Raw genomic sequence first — 20,011 nt, forward strand, 5'->3', positions numbered from 1 at the left:
TGAGTCACAAACCACTTGATGGCACATAACAACAACAACAACAACAATGTCTGGTTGCCTAGTGGTAAGAATCTGTGTTCAATTCTGAAGGCACATGGTCCAAATCCAACAATTGCTCTTTGGGGAAGTGTGGACAGTCTTCTCCCATGTGATTGGTATTCTTGTTGTTGTTATGTGCCATCGACTCACCTGTAACTCATAGTAAACCCAATATACAGCAGCTCTGAAACCTGTGCTATCATGAGCTAGTCTCACTGATTCTGGCATACCAATCCCCATTTTCCCAGTTACTGTTTTAATTCAGCTTATCCAGGGTCTTCCTCTCTTGCGCTGTCCCTCCACCCTTCCAAGTAAGATGTTCTTTTCCAGGGATTGGTCTCTTCTGGCCACATGCCCATAGTATGTGAGAAGGAACTTCAAAATCCTCACCTTCAAGGAAAAACGTGGTTTCACTCTCTCCAAGATAGACCTATTTGTTTTCTTGGTGGTCCATGATGTGTTCGAAGGCATCGATTCTTCTGTCATCCTTAGTCATTGTCCAACTCTTCGATACATAGCAAGTAATTGCGAAGATCATGGACTGGATCAGATGCACCTTAGTCTCTAGGCTTACACTCTTGCTTCTTAGAACTCTGAAGAGGCCCCTAACAGCAGATTTTCCCAGTGTAATTAATCTTTTGATTTCCTGACTACCAGTGCCAAGTATGTTGACTGTAGAGCCCAGCAAGCTGTAATTATTAGCAAGCTCAATCTCTTCTTCATCTATCATGGTGCTGCCAGTTGGCCCATTGATGAGAATTTTTGTCTTATTGATGTTGAGCTTCAATCCATATTGAAGACTATAGTCTTTGACCTTCTGTTGCAAGAACTTCAGGTCCTCCTTAGGGTAATCTGCATGATGTAAGTTTTTGATGAGTTTTCCTCCAATCTTGATGGCATATTCTTTTTCCCAGCTTCCTGAATGATTTGAGATACACACACACACACACACACACACACACACACACATATACATATATGTAAATATAAATGGTATGGAGAGAGGATGCATCCCTGATGCACTCCTTTCCTGATTTTAAACTATGCAGTGTTTCCTTGCTCTGTTCTGACTACTGATTCCTGGTCCAAGTATAGGTTTTGCATACATACTAGCAAGTGTTCAGGGATTTCCATTCATCTCAGAGTTAGCCACAGTTGGTTGTGATCCACACAGTCAAATGCCTTTGCACAGTCAAAGTAACACAGACATTGCTCTGGTATTCTTTGCTTTCAGCCAAGATCCATCTGTCATTGTTGAGGATGAAATGCCACCACTTCTTCTAAACCTAGCTTGTATTCTGGTAGCTCTCTATCAATGGGCTGTTTCAGTTTTTCTGGATAATCTTAAGCAGGATTTTTTATTGTGTGATATTAGTGATGTTGTTGTTGGTATGTGCAGTTGAGTCACCTGTGACTCATAGTGACCCTATGTACAACAGCCCCAAACCCTCCTGTATCCTTTGCAAATTTTATTGTATCCAATACACCTATCCCCACTACCCTAGTGACTAAATCAATTCATCTTGTTGAGGGTCTTTCTCTCCTGCACTGTCTCTCCATCCTCCCAAGTATGATGTCTCTCTCCAAGGACTGATCCCTCCTTGCACCATGTCCAAAGTATGTCAGACGGAGCTCCAGAATCCTTGCCTCCAAGGAGCAGCCTGGCTTCACCCTTTCCAGGATGAACTTGTTTGTTCTTCCAGCAGTCCATGGTATATTCAGTACTCTTCTCCAGCACCACAGCACAGAGGCATCAATTCTCCTTCTATCATCCCTTGTCATTGTCCAGCTCTCTGATGCATAGCATGCAATTGATAAGACAGTGGCCTGTATCAGGTGTACCTTAGTCTCCAGACTGACATTGTTGCTTTTCAGTACTTCGGAGAGGTCTCTGACAGCAGACTCTTTCAATGCAATTCGTCTTTTCATTTCCTGGCTGTGGGTACCAAGAGTGTTGACTGACATTGTTTGATAATTTTCACGTTCTGTCAGATCACCTTTCTTTTGGAATAGAAATAAATATGGGTCTCTACCAAGTCAACTGGGCAGGTGGTTGTCCTTTAAATTTCTTGGTACAACAAGGTGAGCAAATCCAGGGCAGCATCTGTTTGTTGAAATATATGAATTGTTTTTCCATCAATTTCTGGGGCTTTATATTTTGCCAAGTCCTTCAGAGCAGCTTGTACATTCTCCTTCATCACCATTGATCATCTTGATCATATGTTGTTTCTTGAAATTCTGTTTCAGCCAATTCTTTTTCATATACTGACTCTGTGTACTCCTTCCATCTTCTTGTAATACTTTCGAAATCATTCCGTAGTCTGCTTATTTCAACCTGAGGCTTGAATTTGTTCTTTAGTTCCTTCAGCTTAAGAAATGCTGAGCCAGTCTGGCCCTTTTGATTTTCTGACTCCAACTCCTTGCACATTTCATTATATAATTATATAATATTATATAGTTATAATATTATATAATACTTGGCTTTATCTTTCCGAGCTGCAGTTTGAAATCTTCTATTCGGCTCCTTAACTTCTTGATTTCTTCCCTTTGCTTTGGCTTCTTGGTGCTCTCCTGCCTCTAAAAATCTACTGGAAGGACACCGATGGGTCATTTCTGACTCAACGTACAGAAGAGCAACAAAGACATTTTGGAAAATATGCAGCTATAGTGCTTGCAAAGATGGAGGAGATACTTCGTCTTTCATACTTTGAATGTGTTGAAGGAGAGGCTATTCCTTAGAGAGGGACATTATGCTTGGAATGGTGAAGGGTCAATAAGATGGATTGACCCAGTGACTGCAGCAACGGGCACAAGTGTTTCAGAGATGAGAATGACATAGGACAGGACAAGGCTCAGATCTGTTGTTCATAGGGTTGCTATGAGTCATATATGACTCAATAGCACCTAACAACAACAACTACAACTACATTTGCATGTGTGTCTGAGGGAGCTCTGATATGACTCAATAGCACCTAACAACAACAACAACAACAACTACATTTGCATGTGTGTCTGAGGGAGCTCTGATTTTCTGTTGTGGTTTTATGCCTTCAAGTGACTTGTGACTCATAGCAACCCTATGTATACAACAGCTCTGAAGCCTGCCTTGTCCTATGCCAGTCTCACTGACTCCAACACCCCTACCCCCATTGCCCCAGTTACTGTATAAATCCATCTCACCTAGAGTCTTCCTCTCCTACAGTGTCTCTCCATCCTTCTGAGCATGATATCCTTTGCCAAGGGCCAGTCACTCCTGGTTACGTGCTCAAAGTATGTGAAACAGAGTGTTAAAATCCTTGCCTCCAAGGAGAAACTTAGCTTCACCCTCTCCAAGATAGACAATCTTGGCAATGCATGGTATGTACAGTACTCTTCTCCAGCACCACAACTCAAAGGCATCAATTCTTTTATCATCCTTAGTCATTGTCCAGCTCGCTGATGCATAGCAAGCAATTGCGAAGACCATAGCCTGGTGCACCTTAGTCTCTAGACTGACATTGTTGCTTCTCAGTACTCTGGACCAGGTCCCTGACAGCAGACTTTCCCAGTGCAATTCGTCTTTTGATTTCCTGACTGCCGGTGCAAAGAGTGTTGATTGTGGAGTTGAACAAGCTGTAATTGTTAACAGCCTCAATCTCTTTTCCATCTATCATGGTGCTGCCACTTGGCCCAGTGGTGAGAGTCTTTGTTTTTTTGAGTTTTCATCCATACTGAAGACTACAGCCTTTGACTGTCTGGTTGTCTAGTGATAGGGAATTGTGTGGCAAGCCCAAAGGCAGGTGGTTCAAATCCACCAATTGCTCTGTGGGAGAAAGATGGATAGTCTTCTCTTATGCCATCGACAGTCTTCAAAACCCTGCAGAAGAGTCAGCTATAAATTGATTCCAACTTGATGGCACTTAATAGCACAATGTGTGCCTGTTGTTCATTATAAATGTTATATGGAACCTCCTATTATAAAAAGTAAAGAAACTTCACAGTGAAAGTTTTCCTTATAACTTACTTTTCTTCAATATGAAAGGAAAATAACCAAAAGCATAGCTTCTTTTATTGTTATTCTGAAGAAAATAGGTAATCCATGACAATTTCTTTTCCAGATAAATTATGATTATTTTAAAAAATATAATATTTTATAAGCCACCAATTTTCTTACCTTCTTAAATTTATGCTGATGGTGGCTTAATGACTTGGGATTATCATTATCAACATTCAGCATTATGTGCAATCATGAGCAAGAGATAGCAAAGATATCTGTTCTTAGTTGCTGTTAAACTGACTAAAACTCACTGCAACCCTATGAAAAACAGATCTGAACTCTGCCCTATCTTGTACCATCTCTGAAATACTTGAGGCCATTGTTGCAATCACTGTCAGTACATCTCATTGAGAGTTTTTCTCTCTTTCACTGACTCTCCATTTTCCCAAGCCTATCTTTTTCCAAGGTTCGGCCTCTCTTAACAACATGGCCAAAGTATGTGAAATGAAGTTTCTCAATCTTTCTCTAAAGAGCACCCTGGTTGCACTTTTTTTCAAGAAATTTTTGTTTATTCTTTTGGCAGTCCATAGGATATGTAGTATTCTTCTTCAACATCACAACTGAACATCATTGATTCTTTTGCCATTGTCCAGTTGTCAGAGACATACAAGCGATTCAAAATACCATGACTTGAATCATGCTTGAGTCAACCAGGCTTGAATCAGAGGTGTTTAGTCAACCTTATTATTAGACTGGAGAATACTGAGAAGTGATTTATAGTGATCATTGTAGTTTTGTTGTTGTTGGATTTTTTTGGTATCATTTAAGTATTTAATACACTATAAAAAAAGAACACCTAATCTTATTATCTAGGAATGATAGAAGGATAATTGATGCCTTTGAGCTGTGGTGCTGGAGAAGAATATTGAATATACCATGGACTGCTAGGAGGACAAATAAGTTTATCCTGGAGAGACTGAAGTCAGGCTGCTCCTTGGAGGCAAGAATTTTGAAGCTTCTTCTGACATACTTTGGACATGTTGCAAGGAGGAATCAGTCCTGGGAAAGGGACATCATGCTTGGGAGGGACAGTGCAGGAGAGGAAGAAAGACCCTCGATGAGATGAAGTGATTCAGTGACTGGGGTAATGGAGGTAGGTGTATTAGAGACAATAAGATTGGCACAAGAGAGAGCAGGGTTTAGGGCTGTTGTACATAGGATTGCTATAAGTTGCAGATGACTCGACAGCACATAACAACAACCTTCAAGATTGTAATGCATTTTTTTTTACCACTAAGTCATCAGAGCTCTTTACAGTGTTTTTTTCTGCTTTAGATTGGGCCATGAATGACCTCTGATTAAGAAGTGTTTTATATTGGGAAAGTGTGATGTTAGCCTAAAATTTGTCTTTTTTTAGCCATTGCAGTTAGCCCCCTCTGGTCTCCAGCTACCTTTACTGCAGACACATTGCCTTGGAAATTATCTACAGCTTGTCAAACTAGGATAAGAGAAAGAGTGCTTCCCACACGGGGCAGCAAAAGTTGGGGCATACAAGACTTGTAGTAGCAAGATTTGTGGTGGTAAGAATTGAGGGATAGTGAAGTAAGACCATGGTGAGGGTGAGACCCTGGTAATGGTGATGGAGAGACTGTGGCATTGCTATGGAGAACTATGGAAAGATGTGACTGGAGGTTTCTTGCATCTATGTTGGCCACAGTTAAAAGTTTTTGCTGATGCCTGAAGGAGAAGCTGACTTGTAACTACTCTGAGGCAAACCTTGCTGGTTGATTTGGATTTGACTGTTAAACTGAAATCGGAGTCTGGACTAATTGAGCAATTTTGTTGTGGGACTGTTGGGCTAAAATTTGGATTTGCATTAATATTCTTTGCCTCCACCACTCTCCAACTTCCTTCCCTAATAAATCCCATTGTTGGCACTATAACTCTGAGTCTGTGACTCAGCAATGAATAAACAAAATTCTTGCTTTTGGTGTGGCTCTAAATGATGGGATATGGGCTCTTTAACTGCATTCTGTGTGGGGCAGTGAGGTGCTGTGCTATTTGTACTCCCTCTGGTCCTTTCAGAAAGAAAATTATGACCCTGTGCCCCCATGTCCCACTTCCTCCTCATTACACAGGGAGGGAAGCATGTGAAAGAAGAGAAGGAGAAAATATGCAAGTAAATATGGTAATTTTTTTGTCTTTGTTAGGAAAATATCTAACTGCTCTAGAGTTGAGACATTTATCTATGGAAAAGTCTTACTCTGTTCTGAAAAGTTCATCTTTCTTGTTCACCCATGGATAAGCAGGATAAATGGTAATCAGCACAATAAATCATGTGCTGTCTCTGAAAATATATGTTGTTTTGAAGATTTTATATTATTAAGCCACTTGAAAATGGGAAGGTGAACCTTTCTCAATCATACTTAAAATTGTGGCAAAGGAGATTTTTGCCTCTGTTTCAAGGGGAAACAAGATGAAATGTTCAAATAATATGACACTAGGATTATGAAGGTCAACATGAGAAAGTCAAGTGTATATTGGGCAATTGTGTACAGTTACAGCAAAGATAATAGACTTGTGGAAATTAATTTTGGAATGTATGTGGGTAGCTGAAGCTTATAGCAAGAGGTGATAACCCTAGATTTTACAGGAGTGCAAGTGAATATCTTGTAAATCTTAGGTTTATTGCAAAAGCCTTACCCAATTTGTATACAATAGCTCTCAATATAAATGCAACAAGCCATCAATGATATACCAGAATTTCCTTAAAAATGGATTTTTTAAAAGGGAAAAAAATTCAGTGAAAATATATGCATTTGGTTGAGATAGTCAATAATCAGGTTAAAATGTTATTTTTGTCTCCAGTATATTATCCAGAGCTGATTATATCAGAAATAACAGTGCACTAGAAACCAGTGCCTTGGATAAAGGATGATAGACCATTGTATAAAATATCTCTAGGTATTATTCCCCTTCTTATTTAAATAAGTAAATGTCTCAAAACAAAGAACACTCTAGGGCTAGTTGTTAAAATAATTAAATTTCTTCCTAAACTAGCTTCCTATTACTTTAATACCAGAACACTTGATTGTGCTTACGCAAAATCTATACTTGGACAGGTGAACAGTCATCAGAAGAGAGAAAAGGAAGCACTGCATAGTTCAAAGTCAGGAGAAGAATGCATCAATGATGCATCCTATCTCCATACCTTTTCAGTCTATATGTAGAAAAGATCATTTGGAAGGCTAGACTTTATGAGGAAGAATGTGGCCTCAGAATTGGCGGAAGAGTCATCAACAATCTGCATTATGCAGATGATGCAAACTTGCTTGCCGAGGCAGGGAGGATCTGAAGCATTTGCTGCAGATGATGAAGGACTGCAGTCTCCTATATGGATTGAAGCTCAGTACCAAGAAAACAAAGATTTTCTCCACTGGGCCAATTGACAGCATCACAATAGATGGAGAAGAGATTGAGATTGTTAATAATTTCAGTTTGCTTGGTTCTACGATCAACGCTATCACTAACAGTCAGGAAATCAAAAGAAAAATTACACTGGGGAAATCTGATATGAGCGACCTCTCCAGATTGCTGAAGAGCAAGGATGGAGGGCTCATTCTGGAGACTACTGTGCACCTGATCCAGGACTTCACAAGTTTAGAGAGCTGGACAATGAGTAAGGAAGACAGAAAAAGAATCAATGCCTTTGAATTGTGGTGCTGGAAAAGAGTCTTGAACATTCCATCAACTGCCAAGAGAGCAAGCAGGTCTGCCTTGGAGAGTGTGAAACTAAGTTGCCATTTGGAGGCAAGGATTTTGAAGTTTTGTGTCATATATTTTGGACACATGGCAAGGAGAGACCAATCCTTGGAGAAAAACATGATGCTTGGAAGGGTGAAGGGTTACCACAGAAAAGGAAAACCTGAGATAAGATGAGATGGATTGACGTGGTAACTAGGGTAATGGGGGGTAGGTGTGTCAGAGACAGTGAGATTGACTCAGGTTAGGGCACCTTTCCAAGCTACTGTGCATAGGGTCACTATAAGTCTTAAGCGACTCAGCAGCACATAAAAACAACAAAAACTTTCATATAGTGTTGTATGTTATTGTTATTGTTGTGATGTGCCATCGAGTTGCCTGTGACTCATAGAGACCCTATGTATAACAGCCCTAAACCTTGCTCTATCTTGTGGTAATATTATTGTCTCTGACACATCTACCCTCATTGCCTCAGTCACTGAATCAAATCATCAACTATCTTTCTTTCTTGTGCCGTCACTCCACCTTTCCACATGACATCCCTCTCCAAGGACTGGTCCCTCCCAGCAATATGTCCAAAGTATGTCAGTTGAAGCTTCAGAATCCTTGCCTCCAAGGAGCAAACTGGTCTCACCCTCTCTAGGATGAACCAGTTTGTTCTCCTGCCAGTCCATGGCATATTCGATACTCTTCTCCAGCACCACAGCTCAAAGGCATCAATTCTCCTTCTATCATCTCTAGTCATTGTCTAACTTTCTGACAAATAGCAAGTAATTGCAAAGATTATGGTCTGAATCAAACACATCTTAGTCTCCAGACTGACACTGTTCCTCTTCAGTACTTTGGAGATGTCACTGCTGACAGCCGAATTTCTCCAATGCAAATCTTATTTAATTTCCTGGCTGCTGGTACCAAGAGTGTTAATTATGGACACAAGCAAACTAAAGCTGTTAATATTATCAATCTCTTTCCAAAATATCATGATGCTGCCAATTAACCCAGTAGTGAGAATCTTAGAGTTTTTTGTTTGTTATTGTTTTGTGTTTTTTTGTTTTTCTTTTTTTGTTTGTTTTTTTATATTGAGCTTCAATACATACTGAAGACTACAATTCTTGACCTTTTGCAGCAAGCGCTTCACGTCCTCCTCAGTTTCAGCAAGTAGGGTTGTGTCATCTGCATAATGCAGATTATTGATCAGTCTTCTCAATTTTGATACCATATTTCTACTCATAGAGCCTAGCCTCACGGATAATCTGTTCTGCATATAGATTGAAAAGGTATGGAGAAAGGACATATCACTGGCATACACACTTCCCAATTTTGAATCATGCAGTGTTTCCTTGCTCTGTTCTGGTGACTGCCTCCTGTCCAAGTATAGGTTTCTCATTAGCACAATCAAGTGTTCTGGATTCACATTCTTCTCACACTTAGCCTCAGTTTGTTATGATCCACACAGTCAAATGTCTTTGCATAGTCAATGAAACACAGATAGATATTCTTCTGGTACTCCCTGCTTTCAGCAAAGACCCATCTAACATTAGCTATACCCTAGTACCATGGCCTCTTCTAAACCCAGCCTGCACCTCAGGAAGTTCTCTGTTGATTTACTAAGGTCTACCAGGTCACCTTTCTTTGGAATGGAAACAAATATTGATCTCTTCCACTCAGTTGGCCAGGTAGATGTCCTCCAGATTTCTTGGCACAACATGGTGAACACATCCAGGGAAACATCTTTTTGTTGAAATATGTCAATTGATATGTTGTCAATTTCAGGGACATTGTTTTTAGCCAATTCTTTCAGAACATCTTGAACTTCTTCCTTCATCTCCATAGGCTCTTTCTCATACGTTTTTTCATGAAATTCTTCTGTGTCTGCCAGTTCCTTTTGGTACAATGACTCTGTACACTCTTTCGATCTTCTTTTGATGATTCCTGGATCATTTAATATTCTGCCCAAAACATTCTTAAGTATTGTAACTTGAGGCTTGCATTTGTTCTTAATTTCCTTCAACTTAAGAAATGCTGAGCAAATTCAGCCCTTTTGATTTTCTGACTCCAGCTCTTTGCACATTTTATTATAATACTTTACTTTGCCTTCCCACGCTGCCCTTTGAAATCTTCTGTTCAACATCTTAGTATCTTGATTTCTTTCCTTTACCTTGGCTTCTCGGTGCTCTAATGCAATATTCAGAGCCTTTTCTGACATTCATCTTGGTCTTTTCTTCTTCTTTGTCATTGTAATGACCCCCTGCATTTTTGTATAATCATAAGTGAAAACGTGGTCTTCATATTTACATTTCTTCTATTGTGGATGAAAGACAATTTGTTAGGAAATGCAGAGTCAGAAAAAGGGAAGACCCTCAGCAAGATAGATTGACACACTGATTGCAACAACGGGCTCAGGAATATAGAGATCCTGAGGATGTTGCAAGATAGGACAGGACTAAAATTTATTGTTCATAGGGTTGCTATGAGTCATAGTTAACTTGATGGCACCTAAAACAACTATTGGAGATATTTAGAATATAAAGATTTGGGTATTACTAATATTAAAAGGAAGAAAAATAGTTGGTAAATTAGAGTTTGTACTTTTTGCATGTGTGGGTTTTTGTTTTGTTTTTATAAAGAAATCTCAGGAAAGGCAAAAGGAAATAGGGATAAAAGATGAGAAGATCACCTCACTTTGAAAACCACATTCAGTCTTGGAAGGAAAGGTAAAGGGATTTCGCTTAATCTTACAAACTGTATCTAACATATGTGTGCATCTCTTTGAGATTTCCCCAATACAATAATTAGAGTCTGTAAATTACAGACAAACAATTCACGGTGGTAAATTCCATGGCAAGTTGTCGGCCTGTACTAGTTTGGTAGTTAGAAATCCTCAAAATTGTTCTGCTACTCACCTTGGAAGTCTAGGACCAGAGATCATTGAGGTGGTCCAAATGGTTAACCTGGTCTAACTCTGGAAAATGAATCACCATTGGCAAGCTAATTTTTTCAAAAAAATGGCAATGGTGATATTGAATTTTTTTTCTGCTTTAAAGAAAGGGAAAAGAGATAACTTTGATTTTTCTTCCATTGAAGTGGGGGGTGGGGGGGGAGGAACGCTAACCAAAAGCTGTATGTGGGTTATACTGGGGGTATATTGGACGAAAGGCATGGTAATATACTTTCAAAAATGCAATGGTTTAAAAACCCTATCACAGCACAGTTTTCTCACCACTGGGCCAATTGGAAGCATTGTGATGAATGGTGAAGAGATTGAGATTGTTCACAGCTTTAGTTTGCTTGGCTCTACAATCAATCAATACTCTTGGCACTAGCAGCCAGAAAATTAAATAAGATTTGCATTGGGGAAGTCTACTGTCAGAGACCTCTCAAGAGTACTGAAGAGCAACAGTGTGAGTCTGGAGACTAAGGTGTGCCTGATTCATGTCATAGTCTATGCAATTACTGGCTATGCATCAGAAAGTTGGACAATGACTAGAGATGATAGGAGAATTGATGCCTTTGAGCTGTGGTGCTGGAGAAGAGTATTGAATATACCATGGACTTCTAGGAGAACATACAGGTTCATCCTAGAGAGGGTGAGACCAGGCTGCTTTTTGGAGGCAAGGATTCTTAAGCTTCATCTGACATATTTTGGACATGTTACAAGGAGGAGACAGTTCTTGAAGAGGAACATCATGCTTGGGAGGATGGAGGGATAGCACAGAAGAGGGAGACCCTCAATGAGATGGATTGATTCAGTGACTGGGTTAATGGAGGTAGGTGTGTCAAAGACAGTAAGATTGACACAGGATAGAGCCGGTTTTAGGACTGTTGTATATAGAGTCCTTATGAGTCACAGGTGACTCAACTGCACATAACAAGAACAAAAACTAATCAAAGAGGGATCTCTTCCTTTTGTTTTGGCTTCTAAATGCCTTTGTATTTTACGACTCATCTTTTTTAGGGACAACAGAGACTATTTAGAAAGGCACATACTCCTGTTTGTCTTCTTAGTGAGTATCCCGTTAACCATAATGTCTTCTAGAATCTTCCACTGAGACTTTTATGTTCCAGATGGCTAAAAGTCAATGCTTTCTGATCATTGACAGTACATGTAGAAAACATAAGATAACTGCTTCAGCACAAATTTTGCTGCATTGAAGTTTAATTCTAGAAATAAAATATTCTTAACCTATCTTCCAGCATTAAGCAGAGAATGTTTCAGCTGTGCTCACCATAAATACATAAATATAGAACCTAATCCCCACAGTGTACAGTTTTTACTGTCTTTATAAAGATGGATTTATGTATCTTTTAGCCCATAGTTATAAATTCTCTAAGGCAAAATCTAGGATAAAAATAAAAATAAGATAGGTTTGAAACTTTTCTTAATAGACATTATTAGGAGTCCTGGAGAGTTTAATTTTGAACAGAGGATTCAGTTCACAATTTTAGCAGTCATTTATATACTGATCACTAAACAAGTGCATGAGAACTTTGTAGTTTAGTCTTTGGGGAGCCACACTGCTAACTCAAAGCCCACCAGCGTCTCCACAGGACAAAAATCGGCAATTCCTCCCAGGACACTTACAGCCAATGAGGGTCTGTTGTTGGTCACTTGCAACTCTATGGCAATGCATTTGAGGTTTTGAGAAACAAATTAATATTTCCAACCCAGACTTTTTTCCTGAACTCCAAACTCATATCCAGCCAGCTACCTTCTCAGCCTTTACATTTACATGCCTAATAGATATCTTAACCTTCAAGGGTGTATGCCAGCAATGTGTCCTATCTCTATACTTTTTCAATCTGTATGCAGAACAGAACTTCCTTCACCACCATAGGTTCTTGCTCATATGTTGTTTCATGAAATTCTTCTATGTCTATCAATTCTTTCTGATACAGTGACTCAGTATATTCTTTCCATCTTCTTTTAATACTTCAAACTGCTTTCCATCTTCTTTTAATACTTCAAGCTGCTTTGAAGGAAATAGCAAACAATAAGGTCCCAGGAATAGATGGTATACTAATTGACATATCTCAGCTAACAGATGTTGCCCTGGACGTGCTCACCCAGTTGTGCCAAGAAATCTGGAGAACAGCTACCTGGCCAACTGACTGGAAGAGATCTATATTTGTTCCCATCCCCAAGAAGGGTGACCCAACAGAGTGTGGAGACTATAGAACAATATTATTATTTTCACATGCAAGCAAGATTCTACTGAAGATTATCCCAAAACGACTGGAACAACACATCAGCAGAGAATTGCCAGAAGTCCAGGCTGGGTTTAGAAGGGGTCATGGTACTAGGGATATTGTAGCTGATGTTAGATGGATCTTAGCTGAATGCAAGGAATATCAGAGGAACGTCTATCTGTGTTTCATTGACTATGCAAAGGCATTTGACTGTGTGGATCATAACAAACTGTGGCTAACTCTGAGAAGAATGGGAATCCCAGAACACTTGATCATGCTAATGAGAAACCTGTACTTGGACCAAGAGGCAGTTGTCAGAACAGAGCAAGGAAACACTGCATGGTTCAAAATTGGGAAGGGCATACGCCAGGGATGTGTCCTATCTCCATACCTTTTCAACCTGTATGCAGAACAGATTATCTGGGAGGCTGGGTTCTATGAGGAGAAATGTGGGGTTAAGATTGGTGGAAGATCTATCAACAGTCTGCATTATGCAGATGACACAACCCTGCTTGCTGAAACCGAGGAGGACCTGAAGCGCTTGCTGCAGAGGGTCAAGGACTGCAGCCTCCAATATGGATTGAGGCTCAATGTCAAGAAGACAAAGATTCTCACCACTGGGCCAATTGGCAGCATCAGGATGGATGGTCAAGAAATTGAGATTGTTCACAGCTTCAGTTTGCATGGCTCCACAGTCAACAGTCTCGGCATCAGCAGCCAGGAAATTAGAACACGTATTGCCATGGGACAGTCTGCTGTTAGGGACCTCTCCAAAGTACTGAAGAGCAATGGTGTCTCTTTGGAGACTAAGGTGTGCCTGATACAGGCCATGGTCTTTGCTATCACTTGTTATGCATCAGAGAGTTTGACAATGACTAAGGAGGATTGATGCCTTTGAGCTGTGGTGCTGGAGAAGAGTACCATGGCAAGAGTACCATTGAGGGTACCATGGACTGCTAGGAAAACAAACATTCATCCTGGAAAGGGTCAAACCGGGCTGCTCCTTAGAGGCAAGGATTCTAAGGCTACGTCTGACATACTTTGAACCTGTAGCAAGAAGGGACAGGTCCTTGGAGAGGGACATCATGCTTGGTAGGGTGGAGGGATAGCGCAGAAGGGGAAGGCCCCCTATGAGGTGAATTTATTCAGTGATTGGGGTAATCGGGATGGGTGTGTCGGAGATGGTCCGAGTGGCACAGGACATCGCAGAGTTTAGGGCTGTTGTACATTGGGTTGCTATGAGCCGCAAGCGACTTGATGGCACATAACAACAACAACAACATGCAGAACAGATTATCTGGGATCCTGGATTCTATGAGGTGAAATGTGGCATCATGATTGGAGAAAAACTCATCAATAATATGTGTTAGGCATATGACACAACCCAGCTTGCTGAAACTATAGAGAACCTAAAGTGCTTGCTGCAGAAGGTCAAGGACTGCAGCCTTAAATATGCATTGAAGCTCGACATCAAAAAAGCAAAGATTCTCACCACTGGGCCAATTGGCAGTATCATGATAGATGGTGAAGAAATTGAGATTGCTAATAGTTTTAGTTTGCTTGGCTCCATAATCATCACTCTTGGTATCAGCAGCCAAGAAATTAAAAGATGAATTGCATTGGGAAAGTCTGCTGTCAGGAACCTCTCCAAAGTACTGAAGAGCCATGATGTCCATCTGGAGATTAAGGTGCACCTGATACAGATGGGTTGATTCTGTGACCTGGGTAATGGGGGTAGATGTGTCAGAGACAATGAAATTGGCACAGGGTAGAGCAGGGTTTAGGGCTGTTATACATAGATAGGGTCACTATGAGTTGCAGGCAACTTCATGACTCATAACAACCTTGACATGTCTTAAACTGAGTCCCCAATATCCTTCTTAAGTCTCTCATTTCAGCTGATGGCAATCAACTCTTTCTCTGATTGTTCAGGCCAAAATCAGATAGGTCATCCTGGGTCCTTGGAGTAGTGAAATTATGTTGTATGTAATTTTCCCACCCTCTACATGTTTTGGCAATGTTCTACTTAGGAAACAGCAATATTTGTTGTTGTTGTTAAGTGCCGTCGAGTTGTAGGCAACTCATAGTGACCCTATGAACGAAAGTCCTCCACACTTGGGTTTCTTTCATCCTTTCTCCAGGTTCATAGGGTTTCCAGAGGCAAGCTATTTACGGAAGTGGATACTGCTCCTGCTTCCAAGCTTGTTTTAATCGGGGAGATCCACTCTCCACCATGGGTAACCATTCTCTTTTGACACATCAGTGTCACAGTGTAGTATTTAAATACACACACACACACACACACACACACACACACTCTTTATTTTATTTTATTATTTATTTATATTAATTAAAAAACCCTACCATAACAAAAGTGTCATAATGGAAGATCTGCCATCATATATCTGCTGTTTACTCCTACTCCAGCCAGAGCATACTAGGCGTGTTCCCACCATGGCCCTTTTGCATTACTATTCCCTTTGTTGTTTCACGGCTCTAATCCTGTAACTCAAAGATCAGTGTTATGGACTCAGTTGTGATTTACAGTAACCCTCTATGAGATTTTTGAGGCTTTGAGTCATAATGGGAGGATACAGTTCATCCTCCGTTGGGGCTTTCAAAAGTGGGAGTTTCAAACCATCAGAGAGGCACACTTGATATTTGGTTAGCAGCACAGCTTGATATAGAGTCCACCACCAGTACTCTAATCTTTTAAGACTTGCTCAACATCACATCTTCTCAAGGAGGTTATAACTGAGCTTTTTAAAAAGTACAACCTGATACACTATCTCTCAAACTCAACTTCTCTTTCTCACTTTGTTCTCATTTCAATGAGTTTTACATGCCCTTTAACCACAGCTATTACTTACCTTCCTTTCCGACTAGAGTGTATTCTTTATGAGGGTAGGGCATGCATATTTAGTTGTTTTGTGTAGATATGTGCCAGCATGTAGAATAAGAACTGGCACATAGTAAAAGTGGTAAACTTTTCAAAAGCAAATGGAGCAAATTTAACAACCACACTTGCCTATTTTTTGATAAGGAATGGAGAGAGATATATTTCCAGAAGTCACATACCACCTCTGTTGTCAGAGGATGCCAAAGTAGTAGACAAAGCCAAGTGAACAATATGAATTATGATAGCTGTTAGCTGTTACAGTTTTTAACTAAATGGTGTGAGTTCTTGTCAAAGCTGTTAATTTGGCAATGTGAGCAGACTTCACATGAGACAATTGGGACTCATTTACTGTTTTATTAGGTGTTGTGACAGCACCATCTATTTCAAGGTTACCTTGTCTGTCTCTTTGCCAGGAGCCATTATAAAGCATAATAAAGTCAGAATTAAGAAGAGGAAAGAAGGTCTGGGTAGGGCATCAGCAAGTCAAGTGTGAAAGCAACCTAGTCATGAGGTTATACATTTTGGGAAATAGCTAAATGAGACAATTAGGTTTAAAACAGGACAGAGAAAAATAAGGATGTTGGAACTGACAGAATAACTGTTTATTTGATAAGCTGTTGAATGGATGTTAACTCTTAGATTAACTTGTGGAGATGAAAAGGTAAAAGGAGATTGAAGTGCTGGGAGGGTTCACTCATTGCTGTCAAGTGGGAAGTAACTCATAGATGGTCCCTCAGCAGGTTTTAGGAGACTGTACATTGAACAGTATCCCAGCAACCCACAAGTTATCCAGTACAGAAAATTGACAGACAAGTGCTATACCAATTAGAACAAAGTTATCTCCAAACAGAACAAACTGATAACTTAATTTATAACTTTAATAGCAAATCAGTCTTCACATCATGCCCAAGGGCTATAGGCCTGAGGGCCCAGCCAACTTTTATTACAAAGGACTACTCACCAGGTCATCTTACTTAGATCCACAGTTAACATAATTAGTACCAGTTCAGGACTGATCACTCCTTTTGCATCTGAGAGCTGGACAATGACTAAGGATGGGAGAAGAAGAGTTGATGCCGTTATGCTGTGGTATTGGAGAAGAGCACTGAAAAGTCCACAGACTGCCAAAAGAACAAACAAATATGTCTTAGAGAGGGTGCAGCCAGAGTGTCCTTTTGAGGCAAAGATGATGAGGCTTTACCTCACATACTTCAGGAATTTTGCTAAGAAGGTATATTCCTTTGAGAGGGCATGATGCTTGGAAAGGTTGAGGGTCAGCAAAGGAGAGAGAGGAAGACCCTCGACCAGGTGGATTGACACAGTGACTCTCACAGTGGGCCCAAATGTGTCAGGAAGTGTGAGGATGTGAGGATGGCACAAGATAGGATAGGGTTCAGATCTGTCCTTCAAAGAGTTGCTTTAGGTTGTAATTGATGGAACCTACCAATATTTTATTGAAAGTTTACAGAAAAGTTGGATTTTCATTCATTCATTCATTCATTCATTCATTCATTTTTCCACATTTCCTTTGAACCCCTCTCTCAGTTGACATTCTTTTTTTTAATATTCATTCATTGTTGCACATTTTCTATCCTCCCCTCTCTTTCCCCTCCCCTAGATCAGTTTGCAATGCACCTCTTATGCCACATTGTTGACAAACATATACAATTAACACCCTTGGTACCAACAGTTAAGAAATAAAGAAATTGTACTGGGAAAATCTGTAGTTAGAGACCTCTCTAAATTATTGAGGAGTAATGATGTCAGTTTGAGGACTAAGGTGAGCTATAGTCTTTCTGATTACTTGCTATCTGAGAGTTGGATGGTGAATAAAGATGGCAGAAAAAAGAATTGACACCTTTGAGCTGTGGTATTGGAGAAGAACACTGAGCATCTTATAGACTGTCTAAAGAACAAATAAATATGTCTTAGAGAGGGTGCAGCCAGAGTGCTCTTTAGAGGCAAGAATGAGACTTCACTCCACATACTTTAGGCATGTTGCCAGGAGGGGCTATTCCTTGGAGAAGGGCAGGATTCTGGGAAGGGTGGAGGGTTGTAGAAGGTGAGGAAGTCCCTCAAAAGGTCACACAACTGCTTTGTGTGTCAGAAAGTGTGAGGATGGCACAGGATAGAATAGGGTTCAGATCTTTTGTTCATAGGTTTGCTATGAGTTGTACTCATAACAACAGCAATAATCATACATTTCTTTTGAACAGTTCTTTCCCTCATTTATTCCACTGCAGTGTTCATCCATTCTTTTCCTATTTCACTCCCATCCTGCCATGACAGTCCTATTTTATGACACTGATGTTATGCAGTGTTTGTCCTTTTTGTGATATTTTGAGATATTTCACTTAGCATGTCTTCCACAGTAAAATCTTGAATGATGCACGAAGCATCAAAAGATGATGGAAAGAATACAGAGAGCTACTGTACCAAAAAGAATTGGCTGACACTGAACTATTTCAGATAGTGGCGTGTGATCAAGAACCAAAAGTCCTGAAGGAAGAAGTCCAAGCTGTCTGGAAGGCATTGGCAAAAAAGAAAGCTCCGGGAATTGAGGAAATACCAGTTGAGGTGTTTCAGGAAATCAAGATGGGAGGAAGACTTGTCATCAACCTGCATTATGCATATGATACAATCTTGCTTGCTGAAAGTGAGGAAGACTTAAAATGTTTGCTGCAGAAGAACAAAGACTACAGCCTTCAATATGGGTTACATATTGACATAGGTAAAACAAAAATCCTCATCCCTGGATGATAGGCTATGTTAAGCTATTTGGAGAAAAGCTTGAAATTGTTGAGGATGGATCCACAATCAACACTCATGTAAGCAGCAGTTAAGAAATCAAAAGATGTGTTGAAATATGCCGTCAAGGACTTCCTTAAAGTGATAAAGAGCAAGAGTGTCAGTTTTGGGACTAAGGTGTACATGATACAAGCCATGGTACCTTCAGTTGCTTCCTATGCTTCAGAAAGTTAACGTTGGATAAGGAAGACCAAAGAAGAATGAATGCCTTTGAATTGTGGTGCTGGAGAAAAGTATTGCATTTTCTTGGAATGCTAAAAGAATAACCTAATTCGTCTGGGATATGCAACCAAAGTACATACCTTGAGCATGTTTTCAAGAAGAGCTAGTCCTTGGAAAAAGATATCAAATTGGGATAGGTATAGGGGTCATCATTTGGAAAAGAGAGCAAAACCCTCAACAAAATGGGTTGATCCAGTGAACTAACACAGTGGGCTTAAACATGACAGATATTGTGAAAGTGGTATGGAATAGGGCAACGTTCAAATCCACTCTTCATAGTATCACTATGAATCACATTTAACTAGATGGCAGCTAACAACAAAACGGTGTAAATGTATACATCTAGTATATTTTTATATAATAAATACACATCTATAATAAAGTTAAAGTAAAATAAGTTGGATTTCTTATTAAATTAACATTCAAGGTAAAATGTTTATAAAATATGATACATATAAAATTAATAAAAATATGATACAGGTTATATGAGTTAAGAAAAAGAATTTGTCAGTATGAAACTCTAAACTTACTTGTTTCAATCTCTCAAAGAACATACCTTTTAAAATCATAATTTCTTAGTTTTCTTAAAATATAGGATTAAAATATATAAGGTGATAGTGATCACTTAATGTATATTAACCTTAACAATTATTGTTTGGTTTTTAATATCACTGATGAAGAATGGAGTAGTTGATTAGTTTTCATTTATTGTTGATATTGGTGGGGGGTAGGAGAGAGTCATGTGTGCTATTAGGTTTGTCCTCTGAGAAAGACCCAGGTTTATTTCTGTCTCTACTCCCAAATCCCAGGGCTGTGCAATACCATGAAATTGAAGCTCCCATTCTTGAAAATAGTAAAAATCCCTTTATATGGTGAAAGTGTACTCTTTCTACCTCCTTGGGTTTTCTTCTACTTTTTGTTGTTTTTTGTCTCTTCCTAGTCTTTACTTACTTACCATTTTATCAATGCTATTACAAATAATTTCTTTTCATAATTTATTTATTGAGAATTTTAAACTTTTTATCTGAAAGTTCTTTTTTGGAACCAGATCATCCTTCTGGAAATGCAGGTATGTTCTAGCTCAGTTTTTTTTTTTTTTTTTTTAATATTGTGTTTTT

At 39.6% G+C, this 20,011-nt stretch overlaps 1 protein-coding gene across 1 annotated transcript in view; it reads left to right on the forward strand.

Annotated features, from left to right (window-relative positions):
- NEIL3 (nei endonuclease VIII-like 3 (E. coli)) overlaps positions 1–20,011 on the forward strand; it is a 98,606-nt gene that overhangs the window by 10,223 nt on the left and 68,372 nt on the right. The window lies entirely within an intron of this gene.

The sequence above is a fragment of the Elephantulus edwardii genome, unplaced genomic scaffold, assembly GCF_000299155.1.
Source record: "Elephantulus edwardii isolate Elephantulus edwardi_28Jun2011 unplaced genomic scaffold, EleEdw1.0 scaffold00018, whole genome shotgun sequence".
Lineage (NCBI taxonomy): Eukaryota > Metazoa > Chordata > Mammalia > Macroscelidea > Macroscelididae > Elephantulus > Elephantulus edwardii.